We start from the raw sequence: 24,437 nt of genomic DNA, 5'->3' as shown, positions 1-24,437 counted from the left end.
GCCTACCTCAATAAACAAGAAGTCTCCAAAACACAACCTAACTCTATACCTAAAGGAGCTGGTAAAGGAATAGCAAACAAAGCCTAAAGCCTACAGAAGAAGGGAACAAATAAAGATGAGAGCAGAAATAAACAATACAGAAACAACAAAACAGTAGAATGGAATAACGAATCTAAGAGCTGGTTCTTCAAAATAATTAATAAAATGGATCAAACCATAGGCAGCCTTATCAATGAGAAAAGAGAAAAGATCTAAATAAATAAAATCACAAATGAGAGAAGAGAGATCTCAATCAACAGCAGAAAAATTAGACAATTATAAGGGAATACTATGAAATTATACGCAAACAAATTGGGAGACCTGGAAGAAATGGACAAATCCCTAGAAATCTGCAAATGAGCAAAACTGAAAGAGGAAGAAATAGAAAATGTGAACAGACCCATAACTAGCAAAGGAATTGCTAGCTAGGAATTGCACCTAGTCACCTAGGTGCCTCAGTGGTTGAGCATCTTCTTTGGCTCAGGTCATGTTCCCAGGGTCCTAGGGGATCACATCACACATCAGGCTCCCTGCATGGAGCCTCATTTTCCCTCTACCTATACCTCTGCCTCTCTGTGTTTCTCATGAATAGATAAATAAAATCTTTAAAAAAGAAAAAAGATAAAAAGATGAGAAAGGACCCAAATAAAATCACAAATGAGAAAAGAGAAATATCAACCAACACTACAGGAAAACAAACGATTATAAGAGAACATTAAGAAAAATTATATGCCAGAAACCTAGAATCTGGAAGAAATAGATCAATTCCTGGAAATATATAACAGCAAAAATGAAAAAGGAAGAAATAAGAAACTTGAACCGACAGATAACCAGCAGAGAAATTGAATTAGCAATCAAGAATCTCCCAACAGGAGACACTTAGATCAATAGAACAGAATTGAAAGCCGAAACAAGATACAAACCTGTAACTCTATGATCCATTAATCGACAACGAGGCAGGAAGGAATATCCAAAGGCACAAAGACAGTCTCTTCAAGAAACCCTAATCCTGACCCCAGGATAAGAACAAATGGTGTTGGGAAAACCAGGCAGCCACATGCAGAAGAATGAAACTGGACCACTTTCTTACACCATCTGTATAAAAAATAAATTCAAAATGGATGAAAGACCTAAATGTGAGACCTGAAACCATACAAAGAAGAAAAGATAGGCAGCAACGTCTTTGACATTGGCCATTGGATCTTCTTTCTAGATATGCCTCTGAGGTGAGGGAAACAAAGCAAAAATACTATTGGGACTTCATCAAATTGAAAATCTTCTGCAAAGTGAAGGAAACAAACAAAGCTAAAAGGCAACATACAGGAGGAGGGGCAAGATGGCGGAAGTGTAGAGTCCCCAAATCACCTGTCCCACCAAATTACCTAGATAACCTTCAAATCATCCTGAAAATCTACGAATTTGGCCTGAGATTTATACAGAGCCCAGATCGAATGCTACAGTGAGAAAAGTTTGTGATTCTATCAAGGCAGGAAGACGGGAAAAAAAATAAAGAAACAAAAGGCATCCAAGTGTGAAGGGCCCTGAGAGGAGCACGGCTGAGGCCGGGGTGAGTGTCCACAGGACAGAAGAGCTCTGTCCTGGGAGAAGGAGGAGCTGCACCAATCTTCCAGGGCGGAATGGCACCTTCAAGGAGTCAGAGAAGAACCCCAGGAGGGCGGGGGTGCCGTAGGGCTCCCTGGGACACTAACAGAGACCTGCAATCCCAGGAGAGTGCACCAGCTCCCTAAGGGCTGCAGGGCACATGCATTGACCAGGGAGGAGCACTGAGGGGCTCCGGCGGTGGCTCTGCGTGTAGGGGTTTGAGCGGCCCCGGGAGCACCCTGGCGGTGGCGTCTCCTGCAAAGGAAGAGGTGCCGTGTGGAGGGGGCTGCGCGGCTCCAGGAGGAACTCGGAGGGGCTTGGGCGGTGGCTCTGCAGTGAGGCAGCTGTATGGCCAGGAGCGAGAATCCAACAGCGCAGGCCCCGGAGCACAGGGCGCCAGGACACAGCCCAGGATTTGGCCTCTGCTGGGACAGGCAGAGGCATGGAGGACCCAGGATAGCAAGGACGCTCCTGCTCAGAGCTGAGCAGATCAGCGGCCCTGCCCAAGAGCCTCCAGGCCCTGCAGATGGACTGCTCCCGAGTTACGGCGGAGGCTGAATAGAGGTTTCCAGAGCTGACCGCTGCCACTGGGGTTGTTCCTCCTGGAGCCTCACGGGGTAAACTAACTGCACTGAGCCCTGCACCAGGCAGGGGACAGAGCAGCTCCCCCACGTGCTAACACCTGTAAATCCACACAACAGGCCCTACCCTGGAAGACCAGCTAGACGGACAAGTCCAAGGGAGGTCAAGAGACTTAAAGTATACAGAATCAGAAGATACTCCCCCATGTTTTTTTTTTATTTCTGATTGCTACCCCCACCCTCTTTCTCCACTTTCTTTCTTTTCTTTCTCTTTTTATTCTCTTTTTTCCTTCTTTCTTCCTTTATTCTTTTTCCTTTTTCTCTTTTCTTTCCTTCTTTCTCTCCTCTCTTTTTGTCCTATTCCCAATTCAATTTGTTTTTGGCCACTCTGCACTCAGCAAAATGACTAGAAGGAAAATCTCACCTCAAAAGAAAGAATCAGAAACAGTCGTCTCTCTCACAGAGTTACAAAATCTGGATTACAATTCAATGTCAGAAAGCCAATTCAGAAGCACTACTATACAGCTACTGGTGGCTCTAGGAAAAAGAATAAAGGACTCAAGAGACTTCATGACTGCAGAATTTAGATCCAATCAGGCCGAAATTAAAAAGCAATTGAATGAGATGCAATCCAAACTGGAAGTCCTAACGATGAGGCATAACGAGGTGGAAGAACGAGTGAGTGACATAGAAGACAAGTTGATGGCAAAGAAGGAAACTGAGGAAAAAAGACAGACAATTAAAAGACAAGGAAGACAGATTAAGGGAAATAAACGACAGCCTGAGGAAGAAAAACCTATGCGTAATTGGGTTTCCCGAGGGTGCCAAAATGGACAGAGGGCCATAATATGTATTTGAACAAATCCTAGCTGAAAACATTCCTAATCTGGGAAGGCAAACAGGCATTCAGATCCAGGAAATAGAGAGATCCCCCCTAAAATCAATAAAAACTGTCCAACATCTCAACATTTAATAGTGAAGCTTGCAAATTCCAAAGATAAAGAGAAGATCCTTAAAGCAGCAAGAGACAAGAAAATCCTCACCTTTATGGGGAGGAACACTAGGGTAACAGCAGACCTCTCCACAGTGACCTGTCAGCCCAGAAAGGGCTGGCAGGATATATTCAGGGTCCTCCATGAGAAGAACATGCAACCAAGAATACTTTATCCAGCAAGGCTCTCATTCAAAATGGAAGGAGAGATAAAGAGCTTCCAAGACAGGCAGGAACTGAAAGAATATGTGACCTCCAAACCAGCTCTGCAAGAAATTTTATGGGGGACTCTTAAAATTCCCCTTTAAGAAGTTCAGTGGAACAATCCACAAACAAGAGCTGAAAAGATATCATGATGACACTAAACTCATATCTGTCGATAGTAACTCTGAACGTGAACAGGCTTAATGACCCCATCAAAAGGCGCAGGGTTTCAGACTGGATAAAAAAGCAGGACCCATCTATTTGCTGTCTACAAGAGACTCATATTAGACAGAAGGACACCTACAACCTGAAAATGAAATGTTGGAGAAAAATTTACCATTCAAAGGGTCCTCAAAAGAGAGCAGGGGTAGCCATCCTTATATCAGATAAACTAAAATTTGCCCTGAAGACTGTAGAGAGAGATGAAGAGGGACACTAAATCATACTTAAGGGATCTATCCAACAAGAGGACTTTACAATCCTCAATATATGCCCAGAATGTAGGAGCTGCCAAATATTTAAACCAATTAATAACCAAAGTGAAGAAATATGTAGATAATAATACACTTATACTTGGTGACTTCAATCTAGCTCTTTCTACCCTCGATAGGTTTCTAAGGACAACATTTCCAAAGAAAGAAGAGCTTTAAATGATACACTGGAACAGATGGATTTCATAGAAATCTACAGAACTTTACATCCAGACTGAACTGAATACACATTCTTCTCAAGTGCACATGGAACTTTCTCCAGAATAGACCACATACTGGGTCACAAATAGGGTTTGAACCAATACCAAGGGATTGGGATCGTCCCCTGCATATTCTCAGACCATAATGAATTGAAATTAGAACTAAATCACAACAAGAAGTTTAGAAGGACCTCAAACATGTGGAGGTGAAGGATCATCCTGCTAAAAGACGAAAGGGTCAACCAGGAAATGAAGGAAGAATTAAAAAGATACATGGAAACTAATGAGAATGAACATACAACCGTTCAAAATCTTTGGGATGCAGCAAAAGCAGTCCTAAGGGGGAAATACATCACAATACAAGAATCCATTCAGAAACAGGAAACTACTCAAATACAAAAGCTAACCTTACACATAAAGGGGCTAGAGGAAGAAAAAGCAGATAGATCCTACACCCAACAGAAGAAGAGAGTTAATTAAAATTCGAGCAGAACTCAAGGAAATCGAGACCAGAAGAACTCTGGAACAGATCAACAGAACCAGGAGTTGGTTCTTTGAACGAATTAATAAGATAGATAAACCATTAGCCAACCTTATGAAAAAGAAGAGAGAGAAGACTCAAATTAATAAAATCATGAATGAGAAAGGAGAGGTCACTACCAACACCAAGGAAATACAAACGATTTTAAAAACATTATGAACAGCCATACGCCAATAAATTAGGCAATCTAGAAGAAATGGACGCATTCCTGGAAAGACACAAACTACCAAAACTGCAACAGGAAGAAATAGAAAACCTAAACAGGACAATAACCAGGGAGGAAATTGAAGCAGTCATCAAAAACCTCCCAAGACACAAAAGTCCAGCGCCAGATGGCTTCCCAGGGAAATTCTATCAAACGTTTAAAGAAGAAACCATACCTATCCTACTAAAGCTGTTTGAATAGATAGAAAGAGATGGAGTCCTTCCAAATTCGTTCTATGAAGCCAGCATCACCTTAATTCCAAAACCAGACAAAGACCCCACCAAAAAGGAGAATTATAGATCAATAGCCCTGATGAACATGGATGCAAAAATTGTCAACAAGATACTATCCAATAGGATCCAAAAGTACATTAAGAAAATTATTCACCATGACCTAGTAGGATTTATCACCCGGGACACAAGGCTGGTTTAACACTCGTAAAACAATCAATGTGATTCATCACATCAGCAAGAGAAAAACCAAGAACCATGTGATCATCTCATTAGATACAGAGAAAGCATTTGACAAAATAGAGCATCCATTCCTGATCAAAACACTTCAGAGCATAGGGATAGAGGGAACATTCCTCGACATCTTAAAAGCCATCTATGAAAAGCCCACTACAAATATCATTCTCAATGGGGCAGCACTGGGAGCCTTTCCCCTAAGATCAGGAACAATACACGGATGTCCACTCTCACCACGGTTATTCAACATAGTACTGGAAGTCCTGCCTCAGCAATCAGACAACAAAAAGAAATAAAGGCATTCAAATTGGCAAAGAAGAAGTTAAACTCTCCCTCTTCACCGATGACATGATACTCTACATAGAAAACCCAAAAGCCTCCACCCCAAGGTTGCTAGAACTCATACAGCAATTTAGTAGCATTCAAGGATACAAAATCAATGCCTGGCTATCAATGGCATTTCTATACACAAACAATGAGACTGAAGAAAGAGAAATTAAGGAGTCAATCTCATTTAAAATTGCACCCAAAAGCATAAGATACCTAGGAATAAACCTAACGATGGAGTTAAAGGATCTATACCCTAAAAACTATAGAACACTTCTGAAAGAAATTGAGGAAGACACAAAGAGATGGAAAAATATTCCATGCTCATGGATTGGCAGAATTAACATTGTGAAAATGTCAATTTTACCAAGGCAATGTTCACCTTTAATGCAAACCCTATCAAAATACCATGGACTTTCTTCAGAGAGTTAGAACTAATTATTTTAATATTTGTGTGTAATCAGGATCCCTGGATGGCGCAGCCATTTGGCACCTGCTTTTGGCCCAGGGCACGATCATGGAGACCTGGGATAGAATCCCATGTCAGGCTCCCGGTGCATGGAGCCTGCTTCTCCCTCTGACTGTGTCTCTGCCTCTCTCTCTCTCTCTCTCTGTGTGTGACTATCATAATAAAAAAAAGACTTGTGTGGAATCAGAAAAGACCTTGAATAGTGAGGCGAATTTTAAAAAAGACAGCCATATCTGGGGCTTCACAATGCCAGATTTCAGGGTGTACGACAAAGCTGTGGTTCAAGACAGTGTGGTACTGGCACAAAAACAGACAAATGGATCAATGGAACAGAAGAGAGAACCCAGAAGTGGACCCTGAACTTTATGGTCAACTAATATTCAATAAAGGTGGAAAGACTATCAATTGGAAGAAAGACAGTTCTTCAATAAATGGTGCTGGGAAAATGGACATACACATGCAGAAGAATGAAACTAGACCACTCTCACCATAAACAAAGATAATCGCAAAATGGATGAAAGATCTAAATGTGAGACAAGAGTCCATCAAAATCCTAGAGGAGAACACAGGCAATAAGTTTTTTGAACTTGGCCACAGTAACTTCTAGGAGATACATCCACAAAGGCAAAATAAACAAAAGCAAAAATGAACTATTGTGATTTCATCAAGATAAGAAGCTTTTGCATAGCAAAGGATACAGTCAACAGAACCAAAAGATAACCTAAAGAATGGAGAAGATATTTGCAAATGACGTATCAGATAAAGGGCTAGTTTCAAAGATCGATAAAGAACTTCTTAAAATCAACAACAAAGAGACAAAGAATCCAATCATGAAATGGGCAAAAGACATGAAGAGAAATCTCACAGAAGAAGACATTGCCATGGCCAACATGAACATGAAAAAGTGCTCTGCATCACTTGCCATTAGGGAAATACAAATCAAAACCACAATGAGAACCACCTCACACCACTGAATGGGGATAATTAACAGGGCAAGAAAAAACAAATGTTGGAGAGGATGCGCAGAAAAGGGAAGACTCTTACACTTTTGGTGGGAATGGGAACTGGTGCAACCACTCTGGAAAACTGTGTGGAGGTTCCTCAAAGAGTTAAAAATAGACCTGCCCTACGACCCAGCAATTGCCCTGTTGGGGATTTACCTCAAAGATTCAGATGCAATGAAACGCGGGGACACCTCCCTACGACCCAGCAATTGCACTGTTGGGGATTTACCTCAAAGATTCAGATGCAATGAAACGCGGGGACACCTGCACCCCGATGTTTATAGCAGCAATGTCCACAATAGCCAAAATGTAGAAGGAGGCTTGGAGTCCTTTGAAAGATGAATGGATAAGGAACATGTGGTTTATGTATACAATGGAATATTACTGAGCCATTAGAAACGACAAATACCCACCATTTGCTTCAACGTGGATGGAACTGGAGGGTATTACACTGAGAGAAGTAAGTCAATCGGAGAAGGACAAACATATGTTCTCATTCAATTGGTTAATATAAATAATAGTGAAAGGGAATGTAAGGGAATGGAGAAGAAATGTGTGGGAAATATCAGAAAGGGAGACAGAACATAAAGACTCCTAACTCTGAGAAAGAAACAAAGGATGCTGGAAGGGGAGGAGGGCAGGGGGTGCGGGTGAATGGGTGATGGGCACTGAGGGGGGGCACTTGCCTAGATGAGCATGGGTGTTACTCTGCTTGTTGGTAAATTGAACACCAATAAAAAATAATTTAAAAAAAAAAAGTCCAAACAACTAAATATTTATGCTGCCAACATGGGAGTACCGAAATATAGAAACCAATTAACAACAAATGTAAAGGAACTCACTGATAATAATACAATGACAGGGGATTTTAACACTCACATATGGCAACGGACCGATCGTCTATGCAGAAAATCAACAGGGGAACAACAGCCTTGACACACTGGACCACAGGGACTCAAAGATATAGTCTCAACATTTCATCCTAAAGCAGAATACACATTCCTTTCAAGTGCACATGGGACATTCTCAAGAACAGATCATATCATGGCCCAGAAATCAGCCCTCAACAGGTACAACAGGTACAAGAAGGTTGGTATCACATCATATACATTTTCGGACAATGAGTCTATGAAACTCGAAGTTGACAGTAAGAACAAATTTGGACAGACCAAAAATATGTGGAGATTATGAACATCCTACTAGAGAATGAATGGAGCAACCAGGAAATTAAAGAGGAAATTTAAAACAAATGAAAATGAAAACATGTTTCTCCAAACCTCTGGGATGTAGCAAAGGCAGTCCTAAGAGGGAAATACATAGCAATATAGGCCTACCTCAAGAAACAAGAAGTCTCCAATACACAGCCTAACCCTACACCTAAAGGAGCTGGTAAAGGAATAGCAAACAAAGCCTAAAGCCTACAGAAGAAGGGAAAAAATAAAGATGAGAGCAGAAATAAACAATACAGAAACAACAAAACTGTAGAATGGAATAGCGAATCTAAGAGCTGGTTCTTCAAAATAATTAATAAAATGGATCAAGCCCTAGCCAGCCTTATCAACAAGAAAAGAGAAAACCTAAATAAATAAAATCACAAGTGAGAGAAGAGAGATCACAATCAACACCAGAAAAATTAGACAATTTTAAGCGAATACTATGCAAGATTATACGCTAACAAACTGGGAGACCTGGAAGAAATGGACAAATCTCTAGAAATGTGCAAACGAGCAAAACTGAAATAGAAAGAAATAGAAAATATAAACAGACCCATAACTAGCAAAGGAATTGAATCAACAAGGCACCTGGGTGCCTCAGTGGTTCAGCATGTGCTTTGGCTCAGGTCATGATCCCGGCGTCCTGGGGAATCAAGTCACACATCAGGCTCCCCGTATGGAGCCTCATATTCCCTCTGCCTATACCTCTGCCTCTCTGTGTCTCTCATGAATACATAAATAAAATCTTTAAAAAAGACAAAAAGACAAAAAGATGAGAAAGGACCCAAATAAAATCACAAATGAGAAAAGAGAAATAACAACCAACACTAGAGAAATAGAAACGATAATAAGAGAATATGATGAAAAATTATATGCCAACAACTGAGAACCTGGAAGAAATAGATCAATTCCTAGAAATATATAACATAGCAAAAATGAAAAAGGAAGAAACAAGAAACTTGAACAGACAGATAACCAGCAGAGAAATTGAATCAGCAATAAGGGATCTCCCAACAGGAGATGCTTAGATCGATAGAACAGAATGGAAAGCAAAAAAAAGATAAAAACATGTAACTCTATGATCCATTAATGGACAACAAGGCAGGAAGGAATATCCAATGGCACAAAGACAGTCTCTTCAACAAACCCTAACCCTGACCCCAGGATAAGAACAAATGGTGTTGGGAAAACCAGGCAGCCACATGCAGAAGAATGAAACTGGACCACTTTCTTACACCATCTGTATAAAAAATAAATTCAAAATGGATGAAAGACCTAACTGTGAGACCTGAAACCATACAAAGAAGAAAAGATAGGCAGCAACATCTTTGACATTGGCCATTGGATCATCTTTCTAGATATGCCTCTTAGGTGAGGGAAACAAAAGCAAAAATACTATTGGGACTTCATCAAATTGAAAAGCTTCTGCAAAGTGAAAGAAACAACCAAAGCTAAAAGGTAACATACAGGAGGAGGGGCAAGATGGCGGAAGAGAAGGGTCCCCAAGTCACCTGTCCCCACCAAATTACCTAGATAACCTTCAAATCATCCTGAAAATCTAGGAATTTGACCTGAGATTTAAACATATACCAGCTGGAATGCTACAGTGAGAAAAGTTTGTGCTTCTATGAAGGTAGGAAGATGGGAAAAAGAAATAAACAAAAGGCATCTAAGGGGGAGAGGCCACCGAGGAGCCGGGCTAAGGCCAGGGCAAGTGTCCCCCGGTCAGGAGAGCTCTGTCCCAGAGAATCAGGAGCTGCACCAATCTTCCAGGGTGGAATGGCGCTCGCAATAATTCAGAGCAGGACCCCAGGAGGATGGAACCCTTGGGGTCCATGGAACACTAACAGACACCTGCACTCCCAGGAGAGTGCACCGAGCTCCCTAAGGGTTGCAGGGCACATGCATTGACCCAGGAGCAGCTCTGAGGGGATTGGGTGGCCGCTCTGTGCAGAGCGGGCTGTGAGTCCCTGGGAGGAGCTAGGTGTCAGCACCTAGGGCAAAGGAAGAGGCGCCGTGTGGAGGGGGCTGCGCGGCTCCTGGAGCAGCTCAGAGGAGCTAGGGCGGCGGCTCTGTGGAGAGGTGGCTGCACGGCGGGGAGTGAGAATGCAACAGCGCTGGCCCCGGAGCACAGGGCGCCGAGACACAGCCCAGGATTTGGCCTCCCCCGGTACAGGCAGAGGCCCGGAGGGCCCAGGACAGCAAGGACGCTCCTGCCAAGAGCTCAGCAGACCAGCAGCCCACCCTGGAACCTCCAGGCCCTGCAGATGGATTTCTCCGGAGTTACTGCAGGGCTGAATACCGGTTTTCAGACCTGGCCACTGCCACTGGGGTCGTTCCTCCTTGGGCTTCACGGGGTAAACAACCTCCACTGAGTGCTTCACCAGGCAGTGGGAGAGGAGCTCCCCCAAGGGCTAACACCTGAAAATCAGCACAACAGGCCCCTCCCCCAGAAGCCCAGCTAGACGTACAACTTCCAGGGGAAGTCAAGGGACTTAAAGTATACAGAATCAAAGATACTCCCCCATGTTTTTTTTTATTTCTGATTGTTTCCCCCACCCTTTTTCTCCCCTTTTCTTTCTATAATTTCTCCTTTTATTCTTTTTTGCTTTTTTTCTTCCTTTTTACTTTTTTCTTTTTCTCTTCTCTTTCCTTCTTTTTCTCCTCTCTTTTTCTCTTAAGCCCAATACAACTTGTTTTTGGCCACTGTGCACTGAGCAAAATGACTAGAAGGAAATGCTCACCTCAAAAGAAAGAAACAGTCCTCTCTCCCACAGAGTTACAAATCAGGATTACAATTCAATGTCAGAAAACCAATTCAGAAGCACTATTATACAGCTACTGGTGGCTCTAGGAAAAAGCATAAAGGACTCAAGAGACTTCATGACTGCAGAATTTTGATCCAATCAGGCCGAAATTAAAAATCAATTGAATGAGATGCAATCCAAACTAGAAGTCCTAATGACGAGGGATAACGAGGTGGAAGAACGAGTGAGTGATATAGAAGACAAGTTGATGGCAAAGAGAGAAACTGAGGAAAAAATAGACAGACAATTAAAAGACAAGGAAGACAGATTAAGGGAAATAAACGACAGCCTGAGGAAGAAAAACCTATGTGTAAATGGGTTTCCTGAGGGCGCTGAAAGGGACAGCGGGCCGGAATGTGTATTTGAACAAATCATACCTGAAAACTTTCCTAATCAAGGAAGGGAAACAGGCATTCAGATCCAGGAAATAGAGAGATCTCCCCCTAAAATCAATAATAACCATCCAACACCTCGACATTTAATAGTGAAGCTTGCAAAGTCCAAGGATAAAGAGAAGATCTTAAAGCAGCAAGAGACAAGAAAATCCTGACCTTTATGGGGAGGAGCATTGGGGTATCAGGAGATGTCTCCAAAGTGACCTGGCAGGCAAGAAAGGGCTGGCAGGATATATTCAGGGTCCTCCATGAGAAGAACATGCAACCAAGAATACTTTATCCAGCAAAGCTCTCATTCAAAATGGAAGGAGAGATAAAGAGCTTCCAAGACAGGCAGGAACTGAAAGAATATGTGACCTCCAAACCAGCTCTGCAAGAAATTTTAAGGGGGACTCTTAAAATTCTCCTTTAAGAAGAAGCTCAGTGGAATAATCCACAAAAACAAGGACTGAATAGATATCATGATGACACTAAACTCATATCTGTCGATAGAAACTCTGAACGTGAATGGGGTTAATGACCCCTTCAAAGGCGAAGGGTTTCAGACTGGATAAAAAAGTAGGACCCAACTATTTGCTGTCTACAAGAGACTCATATTAGACAGAAGGACACCTACAATCTGAAAATAATGTGTTGGAGAACCATTTACCATTCAAATGGTCCTCAAAAGAGAGCAGGGGTAGCCATCCTTATATCAGTAAACTAAAATTTACCCCGAAGACTGTAGTGAGAGATCAAGATGGACACTAAATCATACTTAAGGATCTATCCAACAAGAGGACTTACCAATCCTCAATATATATGCCCCGAATGTGGGAGCTGCCAAATATTTAAACCAAATAATAACGAAAGTGAAGAAATATTTAGATAATTATTATCTTATACTTGGTGACTTCAATCTAGGTCTTTCTACCCTCGATACGTCTTCTAAGCACAACATCTCCAAAGAAACGAGATCTTTAAATGATACACTGGAGCAAATAGATTTCACAGATATCTACAGAACTTTACATCCAAACTGAATTGAATAAACATTCTTCTCAAGTGCACATGGAACTTTCTCCAGAATAGACCACATCCTGGGTCACAAATCGCATCTGAACCGATACCAAAAGATTCAGATCGTCCCCTGCATATTCTCAGACCATAATGCCTTAAAATTAGAACTAAATCACAACAAGAAGTGTGGAAGGACTTCACACATTGGAGGTTAAGGACCATCCTGCTTAAAGATGAAAGGGTCAACGAGGAAATTGAGGAAGAATTAAAAAGATTCATGGAAACTAATGAGAATAAAGACACAAAAGTTCAAAATCTTTGGCATGCAGCAAAAGCAGTCCTAATGAGGAAGTACATCACAAAACAAGCATCCATTCAAAAACTGGAAAGAACTCAAATACAAAAGATCACCTTACTCATAAAGGAGCTAGAGAAAAAAACAGCAGCTAGATCCTACACCCAACAGTATAAGAGAGTTAATGAAAATTTGAGCAGACCTCAAGGAAATCGAGACCAGAAGAAATGTGGAACAGATCAACAAAACCAGGAGTTGGTACTTTGAAAGAATTAATAACATACATAAACCATTAGCCAGTCTTATTAAAAAGAATAGAGAGAAGACTCAAATTAATAAAATCATGAATGAGAAAGGAGAGATCACTACCAACACCAAGAAAATACAATCGATTTTAAAAACATATTATGAACAGCCATACGCCAATAAATTAGGCAATCTAGAAGAAATGGACGCATTTCTGGAAAGCCCCAAACAACCAAAACTGGAACAGGAAGAACTAGAAAACCTAAACAGGCCAATACCCAGGAAGGAAATTGAAGCAGTCATCAAAAACCTCCCAAGACACAAAAGTCCAGGGCCAGATGGCTTCCCAGGGGTATTCTATCAAATGTTTAAAGAAGAAACCATACCTATCCTACTAAAGCTCTTTGGAAAGATAGAAAGAGATGGAGTACTTCCAAATTCGTTCTATGAAGCCAGCATCACCTTAATTCCAAAACCAGACAAAGACCTCACCAAAAAGGAGAATTACAGACCAATAGCCCTGATGAACATGGATGCAAAAATTCTCGACAAGATCCTAGCCAATAGGATCCAACAATACATTAAGAAAATTATTCACCATGACCAAGTAGGATTTATCCCCAGGACACAAGGCTGGTTCAACACTCGTAAAACAATCAATGTGATTCATCATATCAGCAAGAGAAAAACCAAGAACCATATGATCATCTCATTAGATGCAGAGAAAGCATGTGACAAAATAGAGCATCCATTCCTGATCAAAACACTTCAGAGCGTAGGGTAGAGGGAACAATCCTCAACATCTTAAAAGCCATCTAGGAAAAGCTCACTACAAATATCATTCTCAATGGGGCAGCACTGGGAGCCTTTCCCCTAAGATCAGGGACAAGACAGGGATGTCCACTCTCACCACTGCTATTCAACGTAGTATTGGAAGTCCTAGCCTCAGCAATCAGACAACAAAAAGACATTAAAGGCATTCAAATTGGCAAAGAAGTCAAACTCTCCCTCTTCGCCGATGACATGATCCTCTACCTAGAAAACCCGAAGCCCTCCCCCGCAAGATTGCTATAACTCATAGCAATTTGGTAGCGTTGCAGGATACCAAAATCACTGCCTATAAATCAATGGCATTTCTATACACTAACAATGAGACTGAAGAAAGAGAAATTAAGGAGTCAATCTCATTTACAATTGCACCCAAACCATAAGATACCTAGGAATATACCTAATCAAGGAGGTAAATGATCTATACCCTAAAAACTATAGAAAACTTCTGAAAGAAATTGAGGAAGACACAAAGAGATGGAAAAATATTCCATGCTCATGGATTGGCAGAATTAATATTGTGAAAATATCAATGTTACCCAGGCAATGTACACGTTTAATGCAATCTCTATCAAAATACCATGGACTTCCTTCAGAGAGTTAGAACAAATTATTTTTTTTAAATTTTTATTTATTTATGATAGTCACACAGAGAGAGGAGAGAGGCTGAGACACAGGCAGAGGGAGAAGCAGGCTCCATGCACCAGGAGCCCGACGTGGAACTCGATCCCGGGTCTCCAGGATCGCGCCCTGGGCCAAAGGCAGGCGCCAAACCGCTGCGCCACCCAGGGATCCTAGAACAAATTATTTTAAGATTTATGTGGAATCAGAAAAGACCCCGAATAGTCAGTGGGATTTTATTTTATTTTTTTAAGATTTATTTATTTATGATAGACATAGAGAGAGAGAGGCCGAGACACAGGAGGAGGGAGAAGCAGGCTCCATGCAGGAGCCTGATGTGGGACTCGATCCCAGGTCTCCAGGATCACGCCCTGGGCTGCAGGCAGCACTAAATTGCTGCGCCACTGGGGCTGCCCAGTCAGTGGGATTTTAAAAAAGAAAACCATATCTGGGGGCATCACAATGCCAGATTTCAGGATGTACTACAAAGCTGTGGTCATCAAGACAGTGTGGTACTGGCACAAAAACACACATAGATCAATGGAACAGAATAGAGAACCCAGAAGTGGACCTTGAACTTTATGGTCAACTAATATTCGATAAAGGATGAAAGACTATCCATTGGAAGAAAGACAGTCTCTTCAATAGATGGCGCTTGGAAAATTGGACATCCACCTTCAGAAGAATGAAACTAACCACTCTCTTTCACCAGAAACAAAGATAAACTCAAAATGGATGAAAGATCTAAATGTGAGACAAGAGTCCATCAAAATCCTAGAGGAGAACACAGGCAACACCCGGTTTGAACTTGGCCACAGCAAGTTTATGCAAGGTACATCCATGAAGGCAAAAGAAACAAAAACAAAAATGAACTATTGTGACTTCATCAAGATAAGAAACTTTTGCACAGCAAAGGATACAGTCACCAAAACTAAAAACAACCTTCAGCATGGGAGAAGATATATGCAAAAGACGTATCAGATAAAGGGCTAGTTTCCAAGATCGATAAAGAACTTCTTAAAATCAACACCAAAGAGACAAAGAATCCAATCATGAAATGGGCAAAAGACATGAAGAGAAATCTCACAGAGGAAGACACTGACATGGCCAACATGCACATGAAAAAATGCTCTGCATCACTTGTCATTAGGGAAATACAAATCAAAACCACAATGAGATACCACCTCACACCAGTGAGAATGGAGAAAATTAACAAGGCAGGAAACCGCAAATGTTGGAGAGGATGCGGAGAAAAGGGAACCCTCTTACACTGTTGGTGGGAATGTGAACTGGTGCAACCACTCTGGAAAACTGTGTGGAGGTTCCTCAAAGAGTTAAAAATAGACCTGCCCTACCACCCAGCAATTGCAGTGTTGGGAATTTATCCCAAATATTCAGATGCAATTCAACGCTGGGACACCTGCACCCCGATGTTTATAGCATAATGTCCACAATAGCCAAACTGCGGATGGAGCCATGGTGTCCATCGAAAGATGAATGGATAAAGAAGATGTGGTTTATGTATACAATGGAATATTCCTCAGCCATTAGAAACGACAAATACCCACCATTTGCTTCAACGTGGATGGAACTGGAGGGTAGTATGCTGAGTGCAGTAAGTCAATCGGAGAAGGACAAACTGTATGTTCTCATTCATTTGGGGAATATAAATAATAGTGAAAGCGAATATAAGGGAATGGAGAAGAAACGTGTGGGAAATATCAGAAAGGGAGACAGATCATAAAGACTCCTACTTCTGGGAAATGAACTAGGGGTGCTGGAAGGGGAGGAGGGCGGGGGGTGGGGGTGAATGGGTGACGGGCACTGAGGGGGACACTTGCCGGGATGAGCACTGGGTGTTATTCTGTATGTTGGTCAATTGAACACCAATAAAAAATAAATTTGGGATCCCTGGGTGGCGCAGCAGTTTGGTGCCTGCCTTTGGCCCAGGGCGCGATCCTGGAGACCCGGGATCGAGTCCCACATCAGGCTCTCAGTGCATGGAGCCTGCTTCTCCCTCTCCCTCTGTCTGTGTCTCTGCCTCTCTCTCTCTCTCTCTGTCACTGTGTGCCTATCATAAGTAAATAAAAATAAATAAAAATAAAAAAAATTTATTTAAAAATAGTCCAAACAACTAAATATTTATGCTGCCAACATGGGAGTACCAAAATATAGTAACCAATTAACAACAAAAGTACAGGAACACACTGATAATAATACAATGATAGGGGATTTTAACACCCACTTATGTCATGGACCAATCGTCTATGCAGAAAATCAACAGGGGAACAACAGCCTTGACACACTGGACCACAGGGACTCAACAGATATAGTCTGAACATTTATTCCTAAAGCAGAATACACATTCCTTTCAAGTGCACATGGGACATTCTCCAGAACAGATCATGTCATGGCCCACAAATCAGCCCTCAACAGGTACAACAGGTACAAGAAGGTTGGTATCACATCATATACATTTTCGGACAATGAGGCTATGAAACCCGAAGTCGACAGTAAGAACAAATTTGGACAGACAAAAAATACGTGGAGATTATGAATATCCTACTAGAGAATGAATGGATCAACCAGGAAATTAAAGAGGAAATTTAAAACAAATGAAAATGAAAACATGTTTCTCCAAACCTCTGGGATGTAGCAAAGGCAGTCCTAAGAGGGAAGTACATAGCAACACAGGCCTACCTCAAGAAACAAGAAGTCTCCAATACACAACCTAACCCTACACCTAAAGGAGCTGGTAAAGGAATAGCAAACAAAGCCTAAAGCCTACAGAAGAAGGGAAAAAATAAAGATGAGAGCAGAAATAAACAATACAGAAACAACAAAACTATAGAATGGAATAGCGAAACTAAGATCTGGTTCTTCAAAATAATTAATAAAATGGATCAAGCCCTAGCCAGTCTTATCAACGAGAAAAGAGAAAACCTATAAATAAAATCACAAATGAGAGAAGAGAGATCTCAATCAACACCAGAAAAATAAGACAATTATAAGGGAATACTATGCAAGATTATACGCTAACAAACTGGGAGAACTGGAAGAAATGGACAAATCCCTAGAAATGTGTAAACAAGCAAAACTGAAATAGGAAGAAATAGAAAATATGAACAGAACCATAACTAGCAAAGAAATTGAATCAGCAAGGCACCTGGGTGCCTCAGTGGTTGAGCATGTGCTTTGGCTCAGGTCATGATCCCGGGGTCCTGGGGGAGCACGTCCCACATCAGGCTCCCCGCATGGAGCCTCATTTTCCCTCTGCCTATACCTCTGCCTCTCTGTGTCTCTCATGAATACATAAAGGTGCAGCCACTGTGGAAAACAGTCTGGAGGGTCCTCGAGAAGTTAAAAATAGGGGATCCCTGGGTGGCGAAGCCATATGGCACCTCCCTTTGGCCCAGTGCGTGATCCTGGAGACCCGGGATCGAATCCAACATCAGACTCCCGGTACATGTAGCCTGCATCTCCCTCTGCCTGTGTCTCTGCCTCTCTCTCTGTGACTATCATAAAAAAACTTAAAAAAAAGAAGTTAAAAATAGAGCTACCCTACGATACCAAAATTGCACAGCTAGGTATTTACCCTGAGGATACAAAAGTAGTTTAGTAGATTTAAAGAGGAACACACAGCCTAGTGTTGGTAGCAGCATTATCAACAACAGCAAAACTGTGTATACAGCCCAGATGTCCGTCGACAGATGAATGGGCAGAGACGATGTGGTAAACATACACACTGCGACATCACTCGGTCATCAGAAGGGATGAAAGGAATCCATTTACAATGACGTGGGAGAAGTGGAAGGGACCTATGCTAAATGAACTCAGTCAGTCAGAGAAAGACAGATACCAAATACCATACAATTGCATTCACATCTGAATTTTAAGAAACCAAACAAATTGGCAAAGGGACCAAGGGAGGGATGAGAGATGCAAACCAAGAAACACATTTTAACCACAGTGAATAAACTAATAAATACCAGAGGAAGGAGGGGGGATGGGGAATCAGGGGATGGGGATAGTGGAGGTCACCCCTGACCAGAACCAGGCGTTGGATTCAAGGGTTGAATCACTATGTGTAAACCTGAAACTACATCATACTGTGTTTATAAAGAGGAATTCAAATAAATCTTTAAAATAATAATTGGTAGTATAGAGAAAACATGTGCGCAAAAGAGATAAAGTCAGAAAGGCAACTGAAAATCCAAACAAAGAGTCTTTAGAGCCACAAATCCCCTCCTTAGCTCAGCTCAGGAGAATCCTGCCATGCCTATTCTCACCCCAGCAGAAGCATGGATTTTGATTCTCTGGGGAGGCCACTGACTTGGTGGAGTCAGGCTATGTTTGAACTCAAAACCTAAATAGAGTGCATAAAACTAAACTGCCCAAGATACTAGGAGTCCCAGTGCAGGCACATGCCAAGACACAAACTCTAACCATACACAGACATAACCCTAACCCTCCACTTAAGTCTAATGTTAACATAACCCTTAAACAAGAAATATCACTAATCAAAAACCAAACACAAACCCCAAGACCGAAACACATTCGCTGAACCTTCCTGCCAACCCTCACCCTAACTCCTAAACCTATTCTAAACCATTAACCCTGACCCTTACCTTAAATCTAACCCTAACCCTAACCTCTAACCCTAACCTTATCTTAATGTACTCAAATCCTATTCCTAACCTTAACCTGTACCCTAACCCTAACCCTCTAATACTAATCCTATCTCATATCCCAAAGTGTACCCTAACCCTACCCTAAAAGAAATCCCTAACCCACTGCCTAACCCTCTCTTACCCTTTTCCAAAACCGTGCCCTGACCCTGACCTAACCCTAACCATAACCCCTAATCAAACACTAACCCTAACCCTAGCCCTAACCCCTACCCTAAAACTAACCCTTGCCCTAACCCTAAACCTAGCCTTAACTTTAACTCTAAACCCTAAAACTAACCCCTAACCCTAACTCACACCCTAACCCCTAACCCCAACTGCAAACCTAGCCTAAACCTAACTCTAACCATAACCCAAACCCCAACTCGTAACCTCCTGCCCTAATCCCTAAATTCTAAACCCTAACCCTAAGTCTAACTCCTGTCCCTAATCCAAACCCCGATCCTAACTCCTAACAACTGAACCTTACCCTTATCCCTCACCCTAACCTTTAATCCGTAACCATAAGCATAATCACTAACCCCTAACATATAACCTAAGACTAACAACCAACTGCCTCCCCTCCCCTGTCTTACCATTCATTCTACCCATTCACTTACCCAGAGTTCTGAGGAGTCCCTTCTGACATGGACGTGGCCCCCAACGGCGCCTCCAGAGTCCTCCAGGGGGTCCTGAGGAAGCCGGGCTCCTGTGAGTGGGGACGTGGCCCCACGTGTTCCTGAGTCGTAGTCAGCAGGTACTGAGGACCCGGGTCTCCTGTCAACCTGGATTATGCCTCACATACTCTGGAAGCCTCACAGCAGGTTCTCAGGATGCTGGAGGTTCCTGTCAGCCTGGACATGGACCCACGTCCCCCAGAAAACTCACAGTGGGTCCTGAAGAGGCTGTGGGTTCCTGTCAGCCTAGACGCAGCCTCATGTGTCCCGAAGCCAAAGTGCAGGTCCTGAGGAGGACATGGCCCCACATTTTCCTCTGCCTCACCATAAGACTTGAGGAGCCTGGGAGCTCCTGTCAGCACGGACGTGGCCCCAAATCATCCCGATCCTTCACAGTGCATCCTGAGGAGGCTGGAGACTCCTGTCAGTGTGGATTCAGCATCCACATCTTCCTTAGGCCTCACCACAGGCTCTGACAAGGCTGGGGTCTTCTGTCTGCATGGACGCATCCCCATATTTCCTGAAGACTACACCGGGTGTACTGAGGACATCAGTGTCTGTTGTGTGGACGTGGCCCCACGTCCTCCCAAAGCGACACCACAGGTTCTGAATGGCTGGAGCTCCTGTCACTGTGGATGCTGCCCCCAGCTTCCAGAAGCCTCAACTTATGACCTGAGGAGCCAGTTAGCTCCTGCCAGAGTGGACACAGTGCCACATCTTTCAGAAGCCTCCAGGCATGTCCTCAGGTGGCCCAGGGGCTCCTGTCAGCGTGGATGCAGGCCCACATCTTACTGAAGCCTCCCCGCGGGTCCTGAGGCAGCCCAGGGTCTCCTGTCAGGGTGGTTGCGGGCCCACAATTTCCTGAAGCCTCCCCACAGGGCCGGAAGCAGCCCAGGGTCTCTTGTCAGGGTGGACGTTGGCCCACATCTTCCTGAAGCCTCACCGTGTGTCCTGAAGAGACTGAGGCTCCTGTCATCATGAACGCTGCCCAATATCCCCCTGAAGACTCCGCGTAGTTTCTGAGGAGGCTGTGGCTCATCCACGTGGACATGTCCCCACGTCTTCCTCAGGCCTCCCCAGCACAGGCTGGCTCCTGTTAGTGCAGGCAAAGGAGGCCTACTGCACATGCATGCCCCCTGGGTGGTGCCTTGGCTCGGGCACCCACTGCGGGATGCTCAGTCGCTACAGGAGGCTGTGCAGGAGGCAGCGTGCCCGTCTCTGGGCCCACCTCTGCCTCCTTCCAGGCTCTAGCTGTGGCCTGTTATCTTCGGAAACATCTGCCTGAAAAAGAGCCCAACACCCGGCTTCCCCAAAAATACTTAAGGAGAAAGAATTGGAGCCCAAAGGACGCGAAACGAAATGTGGACCAGACTTTTACCACGTCCTGTAAAACTCACTCAACCCTCTTCCACTGTGGGCGGGACCGTGGGCTGCTGCAGGCACCCTGGAAACAGTGTGGAGGCTCCTCAGGAAGTTGCAAATAGAGCCGCCCTGCGACCAGCAGGTGTATGGCCTGGAGCTCACTCCGAAGATACAGATGCAGTGAGACGTGGGACAACTGCACCCCAATGTCCACAGCAGTGGGGTCCACATTGCCACATTGTGGGAGGAGCCTCGGTGCCCTGTGGCAGATGAGGGATAAAGAGGATGGGAGATAGATGATGGTCATAGAGAGAGGAATGGTACTCAGCTATCAAAGAGAAGGAAATCTTGCCATTTGCAATGTCATGCATAGAACTAGAGGGATCATCCTAAGTGAAATAGGTCATTTGGAAAACAGAATGACCCTGTGGTGTCATTCATAGGTGGAATTAAAGAAGCAAAGCAGAACATCTGTGAAGGGAAGGAAAAACAAATAAGATGAACACAGATGCAGGAAATACAGACTCTTAATTATAGGAAACAAACTGAGTGTCACTGCAGGGGAGGGGATGGGGGAGGGGATAACAGGGGACCAGCATGAAGGAGGGCATGTGATGTCACCAGCACTGCGGTTATCTCCAACTGGTGAATCCCTGAATTCTTCCTCTGAAAGTATAATACACTATACGTTAATTAATTGGGTTTAAATTAAATTAATTTTAAAAAATCAGTTGTATCAGAGCACGTTTTCTTCTGGACTCTCTGTTCTGCTCCTTCAGCTTATGCTGGGACCAACCCTCGTGGGTCTGGTTTGTTTAAGTAGGCGTCAGGCCTCATCCATGGACCAGCCCAGGGTTAGAACTCACGACCCCGTGATCAGGACCGGAGGTGAGGTCAGGAGCCGGATGCTTAACTTACAGAGGCAGGTGGGATCCCGAGGACAACACTGCTTTATCCTGTGTCTCTGTGACATCATTTGAAATAGGAAAGTGCTGCGTCCCGCTCTGTCCTGCTTCTCCAATACTGATTTGCTATCCGGGGTCATTTGTGGGGGCGGATGGATGTCACAGGTTTTTTTTTTTTTTTTTCCTATTTATACGATCTGCCACCATGATTTTACAGGAATGACATTGAAATTGAGGGTGCCTTCAGGAACTACCGACATTTTCACAAGGTGAGGCTCCCAACCCACGAGCCCAGGACGGCCTCCCAGAGCCTGGTGTGGCTCAGTGCACAAGTCTTGTGCTCCTTTGGTTCAGTCTCATTATTTATTCTCTGTGATGCTCCTGAGAAGGGAGTCATGTCTGTCATTTCCTTCCTGAGTGCTCATTGTCAGGACACAGCAAGCCCAACAGTAGAATAAAAATTGAGCCCAGGCCAAGGGCAGGAAGGCCCTATTAGAACAGATCTCAATGCCCTTGAAGGCCCCATATCAAAATGTAAACAGTACTTTAGTAATTGATCCACCCTTCGGGAGTTCCCCGAGACCAGCTCTTAAAACTAAGCTAAAACCCACCTGGAGGTCCAAGTCCCTGCTCCACTGTGTCGGGTATACTTGGACACAAGCTCGAGCTTGTAAATAAACCCTCGTGTGTTTGCATCAGTGTCAGCTTCTCGATGGTTTCTCGGATTCGCAATCTTGGGCTCAACAGTCTGAGATAAAAAAAAAAAAAAGAAGCTCGGACACAAGTCGAGTGAATGCAGGGTTCTGAGAGAAGAGGCGGAGACCCGGGGGCTTGGGGGCTCTTCTGTGGAGGCCCCAGCAGACTGGGGGGCGGGATGCTCAGCCCCAGAGCCAGAGGACCCAGCATCCCCACCCGCATCCCGCCCATCAGGGCCGGGTCTCAGGGAGCAGCACAGCGCTGCCCGCTGGAGCCCAGAGACGCTGATGCCCACCACGCCTCTGCCCCCGCAGGTGCAACTCCCAGGGAGATGTGCACCTGACAATCAACACCACGGCCCATCTGCACACCCACACAGACCATTCGCTGCCACCAAGTTGTCGGACCACAGAGGCTGCTGAGCTTCAGCTCTGCCTGGAAAGTAGGGTCTAGATTCCTTTGTACTTTGTGCTCTATTTTCAATCATTTTCTTTGACTTTTTTTATTAATTGCCTTATTTTAATTTTTATGTATGTACCTTAGATATTTCTAATTTTTACTTTCATGGTACTTCATTGTGTTTTTTTTTTTAATTTTTTTCAATTTATTTATGATAGTCACAAACAGAGAGAAAAAGAGAGAGAGAGAGAGAGGCAGAGACACAGGCAGAGGGAGAAGCAGGCTCCATGCACTGGGAGCGCGACGTGGGATTCGATCCAGAGTCTACAGGATCATGCCCTGGGCCAAAGGCAGGCGCTAAACCGCTGCACCACCCACGGACCACCTTAATTGTTTCTATTTTGGGATTTAGAATCTTTTAACAAGCAGGCCAAAATAATCTATTGGTTTTTTTGTGGGGGGGGGAAGGGCAGTTGTTATTGTTTTTCTTGTTTTTTCTTTTTCTTCCTTCTTTCTTTTCTGGAAGAAATAATGAGATGGAGAAATTCACCTGCATAAAATAAAATGAGGTCTACTCACAGCCAGGAAGTTCATCAATACACATATATGATGTCTAACTACAGTTTAAAACAATGATTATAAAGATAGCATCTGGGCTGGAAAAAGAGCACAGAAGAAAACTAGAGAATCCCTTCCTGTAGAAATAAAACAACTAAAATCTAGTCAGGCCAATGTTAAAAATGCTATAACTGAGATGCAGTTCCAAGTGGAAGCCTTAAAAACAAGAAAGGTTCTGGACCACAGACACAGAAGTAGGGAAGTCAGTCACTTATTAAAACAGTAACATTCATACCATAGGAGACTCAGAAGATGAAGAGAGAGAAAAGGTGGGCCTTGCTCAGACATTAGAAACGACAAATAACCACCATTTGCTTCAACGTGGATGTAACTGGAAGGTATTATGCTGAGTGAAGTAAGTCAATCAGAGAAGGACAAACATTGTATGTTCTCATTCATTTGGGGAATATAGATAATAGTGAAAGGGAATATAAGGGAACGGAGAAGAAATGTGTGGGAAATATCAGAAAGGGAGACAGAACATAAAGACTCCTAACTTAGGGAAACGAACTAAGGGTGATGGAAGGGGAGGAGGGTGGGCGGTGGGGGTGAATGTGTGATGGGCACTGAGGGGGACACTTGACAGG

The 24,437-nt window shown here is 43.5% G+C and overlaps 1 long non-coding RNA gene across 3 annotated transcripts in view; it reads right to left on the bottom strand.

The window, feature by feature from the left end:
- LOC144312034 (uncharacterized) overlaps positions 1-24,437 on the bottom strand; it is a 171,137-nt gene that overhangs the window by 6,899 nt on the left and 139,801 nt on the right. For all 3 annotated transcript variants that reach the window (XR_013377455.1, XR_013377453.1, XR_013377454.1), the window contains exons 2-3: positions 22,749-22,885; positions 19,814-21,492 (exon numbers count right to left, since the gene is read on the bottom strand). This is a non-coding gene — a long non-coding RNA (uncharacterized LOC144312034). The remainder of the gene's footprint in view (positions 1-19,813; positions 21,493-22,748; positions 22,886-24,437) is intronic.

This window comes from Canis aureus, chromosome 4 (assembly GCF_053574225.1).
Source record: "Canis aureus isolate CA01 chromosome 4, VMU_Caureus_v.1.0, whole genome shotgun sequence".
Lineage (NCBI taxonomy): Eukaryota > Metazoa > Chordata > Mammalia > Carnivora > Canidae > Canis > Canis aureus.
The sequence above is the reverse complement of the archived record's forward strand: the minus strand, read 5'-3'. Positions and strand labels throughout refer to the sequence as shown.